Genomic DNA, 6,816 nt, shown 5'->3' with positions numbered 1-6,816 from the left:
GAGTTGTTTTCTGAATTCAGGCATGGATCTGGTTGATTGACCTTGCTAGTCCTCAATGGATGAGTCCATGGCTCTTTAATATGGATCCATTGGTTGATCTTGCGGATCTTCAACGGAGATTCCATTTTGATGTGTGAATGTATTGCCGGTTACTATGAGCTAGGAATGTATTGCCGGTTACTATGAGCTAGGAATTATCAAAAAGGCCCCTGAGTGGACAGGTGGTGAGCGTTCTGGTTACCAATGATGCCATAGGTACACCGATGAAGGAATGATTAGAAATAAGGATTTAACCAGAGATTTTGAGGATTATGATCAGTGACACAATAGTTTCATTAAATGATTATTTTTAAAGATAGTTGATTTCGTGAAAAAGGCAATTTCATATTGGGTGTGTAAGTGGTGAGACTAGTTTTAAGTTTGTATGAATATATGGCTAGGGGGCCTGGGAACTCTTTTTCCTGGTACCCGGGATAAAACCTAACCTAATTCTTAATTGGATCCCATCACTAGAGTGGTTGGGTGGTTGGCTGAATGGGGTTAGGTTGCTGGATTGATGGATCCCTAAAATGATCAATTCTGTTCTGGTTCCATAGATGAAGTCAATCTCGGATAAAAATTATTCTATGGAAAAGAATCAACGGCTGTGCCTCTCAATGAGGAAAAAAGCGTTCGTCACTATGATCCAAGTGCAATCTTTTCCTTGATCTGACTTTGATACTACGGGTTCGGTCAAATCAATTCAGTTAGTTAAGGCTTTTGACTACGTTAGAGAGAAAAATTTATCCTGGAGGAATCGCTCGTGCTTTCCGGGCAAGGGAAGTTTTTCCGGGTTCAATTTTGGAAGAACCGATGGATTAGACTCTTGTCCGGATATTATGGGGGCGAGGCCTCGAGAGTGTGGGAACCCTACCCCGTGCAAGAAATGCTACTTCCGCTAGCACCCCCTGAATTCATTGCGCAGTGGGGAGAGGGATCTTACAGCTGGTATCAGAGCAATTTGGCTAAAGTGGAAACCGAGAAGCCAAGAATGCCATAAATTTATGAAGTAGCAGTAAAAGGTTGGAATTGTGTGATGAAACTCATACAAATTGATATTCACAAATGAAATTCTTAAACTGATAATTGGGTCTTCAGATGGAAGTACTGCAATTATATGGAATCCCTGACTTGCTTGAGGCCTACATGATGGTATTTACCTTATAGTTCCAAGGACCTTGACTACTTGTATATAGTGAGGGTATAACTACAGCTCTTTACTGGGGCAGTATATACGAGTAAATCTAAGATCTTGAAATTATAAGCTAAAATGCTATCCAAATGATGCATTCGAATGTGGTTGATATGATTTTAAAATTCTGATTGAGAACTGATGAGTTGAATTGGATTCTGATTGAAAAATGATGATTCCTGAATTTTTGGTTGAAAAACTGAGCAAAACCACAATGAGGATGAATGGGACGAGTCCCTATGTTGATGTTTGTAACTGGAATGATGATAATGACTTCAGCAAATCACTATGAGATTAGTGGATTGTACTGACAGATTGCTACTGTTAACTCTTGACCCAGTGGATCAAGTTAAGGGATGACAAATTAAAAATCTATAAAATTGAAATCCCTCATGGAGTACTGTTCAGATGGAAATTTTGGTCTAATAGACCATTATCATGTTAAAGATATAAATGATATGTTTTGAATGAATTGTTATCTGATAATGCGAGTATCTTTATCCCACGATTCTGTGGGGAGCCGACCTATCTAAAGAACCCCAAATTCAAATGAATCAAAAATCGGATTTGAATCATAAATAAAGGGACTTAACAAGATTTTTTGTATTGATAGGAACATGGATCGAGGTCATCGTGGTAGAAATGATAACCCCGAACTCGATGAGGAAGAGCTCAACTGCAAGACAAACCGTCTGGATTGGAATACGCAGACATGGAATGATCTCAAAATTTACCTAAGGACGAGGTTCTATCCTCCCAGCTTTTTGGAAACAAAGATGAATGAATTCTTAGAGCTAACCCAGGCGAGCAGAACTATGGAAGTATATCACCAAGCGTTCGCTCTACTCCTCAAATACTCGCCACCGTTGAATGAATGAAGAACAGCTGATTGGCCAGATTCATTCGGGGACTGAATGAACCTTTGAATATTTTGGTAAAGAACGCTAAGCCAGTTTCCATGGCCAAAGCAGTGCGGATGGCGAAGGATTTCTCCAAGGCCTTTGATGTCAAGGTCCCACCAAAGCCAGCACCATCACCTTTCAAAAGGTTTTTAGTTCCAAAAGGTGATTCAAACCTTCCACCACCTAAGAGATATCAGGGTCAAGCCCAGGATATGGGAAGTTCCAGAATGGAAGAAATGTCCTTTTCCCAAAACTCAATCCCCTAGAATTCAAGTTCAGAAGTTCCACCCTTGACTCAAGGGAGTGAAATGCTATAACTTTCAAGGATTTGGACATCGTAGTATGGATTGTCCAACTCCTTTTGGATCAAGGTTTTCAGGGCAGGGAAATCAAGGATCAAGATTCCAGACTACTCCAGCTCCTTCCTTCCAGAGTAATCAGGTTTCTATCTACCAAAATCAGGGAAATCCCAGAGGTAGACCCTCTAACCAACCCGCAGTTTCAAACCAAAGTAATGCAAGACCTCTGCCTCAGAATAGGGGAAGTTAAATAGAGTTGTTTCCAAATCGGCCGTCCACTTCCAAGGCAGTAACCAGGGATTTAATATTCACGTGATCACAAGATTTTTTGTGATAATAACACATGTGAACAAGTTATTCACATGTTCTCATGTTACCGTTCACAAAATAACAGGTCACTTGCCATTTGGGAACCCCTTAAAAGCTTGGCTTCACATGGAAATAAGCTATTCACATGTTCTCATGTTACCATCTTCACATAATAGCAGGTCAGTGGCCACCTAAGAAGATTTTTTATGCCCGACAAAGATAGTTTTTTTAGGCCCTTGTGAAAGCTTTGTGAATATAACATGTGATCAAAAGATTTTTTGTGTTATTAACATATGTTATTAATATGTTCACATGTTCTCGTTTACGTCAGTGAAATCCTTGGTAGTAACGCTCGAAGTGATTGAAGAAGAAGAAGAAGATGAAAGAGATCATACTCCACCTGCGAGATGAGGACGTCTCGCATTTTTTAAGTTGGGTAGGATGTAAGATTCCTCCCCCAGCCCCTCAAGATGTCCAGTTTCTTCCCCTGTAAATCAATCCCCTTTTCAGAATAATAACAGATCTTGTTTCTATCCGTTTTGGCCTAGAGAGAGAAAATGTTCTAGAGAGAGATAATTTAGTTTCTAGATATCTTTGGATGGAAAAATATCCCTTCTTATTAAAATGATTTTCCCTAAAATAGAAATTCAAAAAGAACTTTCCAGTGTGCAATTGGAATAAATTGAAAATAGGTAAAAAGGACCTTAGCTTGAGGGTCCATATTTTTTGAAAATTTTGGATTAATAAGGTTTCTATGAAACAATAAGATTAATCCAAATGTAGGGAGGAGATAAATTGAAGAATAAAAGAAAAATCCCCCAAAAATGAGTTAATACTCACATAAGATGAAGAGATGACTAAGGACAAGCTTTATTAGTTAAAAAAGAAGAGATATCTAAAGGAAATGATGCATTTTTGACACCTCAGTGTGGGGGAATTCCCTTGATGAAGGAGGTGCCTATTTCACATCTGTGGATGAGTTTTAAACTCACAAATAATGAGATATTTTCATCTCTCCTCTCTCCTGTTTCAACTAGAACCAAAAAGTAAGCTAAACTGACCTAAAAATGGTCAAAAAATGACCAAATTGATCTCGAAAATTCTAGAATCAGTTTGCTTGGTTAGAGGCTCACTTTTTCCTATAAATAGAAGCCTCCCCCTTTGTAAAAGGTTACCAGTGTTTATGCACTGTTACTCTACTCATCCCCTTCTTTGCTCTCCTTCATTGAGCAAACTACGAGCCATGCCATTTTCTTGACAAGCTCCAACATGAGCTGCAATTAACCCATTATAGCTTGCCACCAAGTTGACAAGCTTGCACCTCTTACACTCTTTGCCCAAATGCAAAGAACCATGGGATCTTCTCATCCCACAAATCAGCAACCCTTCTTCCATGCTCAATAACAAAAACTTGAGGCAAAAATCCTTCTTTTACCTTCACAAAACTTTGTTGGCAGCTTCTTGATGACAGAAATCTCCATCTCCATCTCCAACTCCATTTGAATCTTCCCTTATGCAAATCTTCTCTTTGTTACAAAACTCCATTTGCAACTCTCTTGGGCAGCTTCTTTGATGTTTGATGAAGACTCAATAGCCTTCATAAAGCTGAAATCTCCATTTTCAGCTTCTTTGGGTGCACCATAAACTCCAAATCTCCATGGGCATAATCTCTCTCCAAATGCAATACTAATGACAATGAGTGTGCTAATTTTTTTCATAATAAATTGAAAATAATGCTTAATCAAATAAACACATAACCAAGAAACTATACATAAGTATTCACCACCATGAGCAAGAGCCCACCCAAGCTCTGATACCATGTTAACAATCCAAAAATGGGATTGATCATGGTGAAGGACATAGATTAAGCAACATAATTAAGGTGGATTAAACCACACTAAGAACTCCATTAGAGAGAGAGAGATAGAGAGATTTCACACTCAATAATAGCTCTATCCCACTTTACATGTCATCAATCATGGTGAAGGACATAGATTAAGCAGTTACATAATTAAGGTGGATTAAACCACAATAAGAACTCCATTAGAGAGAGAGAGAGAGAGAGATTGCGCACTCAACAATAGCTCTATCCCACTTTACATGTCATCAATCATACATATTAGAGCATACATAACTCTAATATGTATGTATAGAGCTTATGTATTTTCAATGCATGCTTTATGTATGCTCTAATATGCATGCCTAGAGGCTTCTATACATGCAAATTAGAGCATGCATAGCTCTAATATGCATGCATAGTGTGACGAAAAACTACGATCGTCAATGTTTATAGTTTTTTTTATTACTTCAAAAATAGGTTACAAGGCTATTTTAGCCATTTCTTGCTCTACAAGATTTCTTTTATAAAAATTAGATAATAAAATATCTCACTCCCATGGTAGTCCTCCCGATTGGTTGATAATCATCCTCGGTTGTAAATATTAGCGCAAATAGGTGATTATACACATTAATCGTTCTCGCATTCACCCACAATGTCTTTACACACGTTGCAATGTATGTCTTAAAATTGATCGGATTCACTCACAATCAAACACACACAATCTTTACATGCATCACACATGTCTTAGAGTTGATCGGATTCACTCACAATCAAACTCACGTACTCTTTACACGCGTGGTCACACGTGTCTTAGAGTTGATCGGATTCACATGTGTCTTAGAGTTGATCGGATTCACTCACAATCAAACTCACATACTCTTTACACGCGTGGTCACACGTGTCTTAGAGTTGATCGGACTCACTCACAATCACACTCACACACATCACACTCACACACTTAATTGGATTCACTCACAATGTCTTCACACACATCACACGTGTTGCAGAGTTAATCGGATTCACTCACAATCAAACTCACACCACACATCACACGTGTTGCAGAGTTAATCGGATTCACTCACAATCAAACTCACACCACACATCGCACACGTGTTATTGTTGATCGGATTCATTCACAATTAACTTAGCTTGGGCACGTCTCACATGTATTACTGTTCACTCAATTAACTTAGCTTGAACACCCAGGATATTCGGACACAATATGGGAATTTTCACTTGGGAGGATTGAAAATGGACCTTCCCATACTCAAATTAAGCCAAATTATTTTTAATAAATTCATGGCAACAAGCATATTGATCCCTAGAGTTTTTAGATTAAAAGATTCAATATTTGATTTTCTAGAATTAAATTACAATTGATTTAATGGGCCTCTAACAATCATAACAAATTTTCCAAAGTAAATCTACAAAAATCCAACCGTTAGATTTGTAATTTTACCTTATACCCACATTATACTAATCTTCCCCAATCTAATCATCACTAGATCCATACAATTTTAGCATTTTAAATGGTAGATATGGTGGGAGGACAAAATAGTATGTTTTTTAACAATTCTAATACCTTTTAAATAATATAGAAAATAGTAGAACACATCAAAAATTCTAATACCTTTTTTAACAATTCTAATACCTTTTAAATAATATAGAAAATAGTAGAACACATAAAAAATTACTCGATAAACCAAGTTAAGCTCTATATTATTTGTATTTGTGATATGCAAAGTGGGAACATCATATGAGCAATAATGTAAAAGTTATAGGCAATTTACTCACATTCATTGTACCTGTCTAAACCTTCGACAGGGCCTGTATACAATTTTGGTTCCCAAAGAAAAAGGGATTTGCAATTATTGGATATTCAATTAGATTATAGTTTTAGGTGCCTAACTTTGCATATGATGTTTCATTAGAAGACCTTGAAGTGAAACTCCTTGGCTAACTAGGAGAGATTGGCTAGATAACCTCATCTTGCAAAACAAGCAACCACCCAAAAATAAAAAAATATTAAATATAACTTAATGACATAAAATAGAATCCAAAATTAATAAAGTCTTACCTTGATGTATTTTTGGCTACAAAATAAAAGAGTTAAGAAAATATAGAATTTAAAGCAATTCATAAATAACTGAAAATGTAATCATGCAGTAAAGATGAGGACTTATCGTGCGTAAGGAGAGCTAATAATTGTTGGAAGCTCAACATGGTTCCATGGTA

The sequence above is a fragment of the Cibotium barometz genome, chromosome 2 (genome assembly GCF_041138505.1).
Source record: "Cibotium barometz isolate CiBa-2024 chromosome 2, ASM4113850v1, whole genome shotgun sequence".
NCBI classification, from domain to species: Eukaryota; Viridiplantae; Streptophyta; class Polypodiopsida; order Cyatheales; family Cibotiaceae; genus Cibotium; species Cibotium barometz.
Note: the sequence above shows the minus strand (reverse complement) of the source record.